Below are 338 nucleotides of genomic sequence, written 5' to 3'. Positions count from 1 at the left end.
TTGATTCATTTGCAAATATTTTCTCCCATTCTGAGGGTTGTCTTTTCGTCTTGTTTGTAGTTTCCTTTGCTTTGCAAAAGCTTTGAAGTTTCATTAGGTCCCATTTGTTTATTTTTGTTTTTATTTCCATTACTCTAGGAGATGGATCAAAAAAGATCTTCCTGTGATTTATGTCAAAGAGTGTTCTTCCTATGTTTTCCTCTAAGGGTTTTGTTGTGTCCAGTCTTACATTTAAGTCTCTAATCCATTTTTGAGTTTATTTTTGTGTATGGTGTTAGGGAGTGTTCTAATTTCATTCTTTTACCTGTAGCTGTCCAGTTTTCCCAGCACCACTTACT

General features: G+C 34.3%; 1 protein-coding gene across 1 annotated transcript in view; it reads left to right on the top strand.

The window, feature by feature from the left end:
* Positions 1-338, top strand: part of LOC102991696 (disintegrin and metalloproteinase domain-containing protein 12) — a 698,539-nt gene that overhangs the window by 528,420 nt on the left and 169,781 nt on the right. The gene's annotated exons all lie outside the window — the stretch shown is intronic.

This window comes from Physeter macrocephalus, chromosome 20 (assembly GCF_002837175.3).
Source record: "Physeter macrocephalus isolate SW-GA chromosome 20, ASM283717v5, whole genome shotgun sequence".
Classification (NCBI taxonomy): Eukaryota; Metazoa; Chordata; class Mammalia; order Artiodactyla; family Physeteridae; genus Physeter; species Physeter macrocephalus.
The sequence above is the reverse complement of the archived record's forward strand: the minus strand, read 5'-3'. Positions and strand labels throughout refer to the sequence as shown.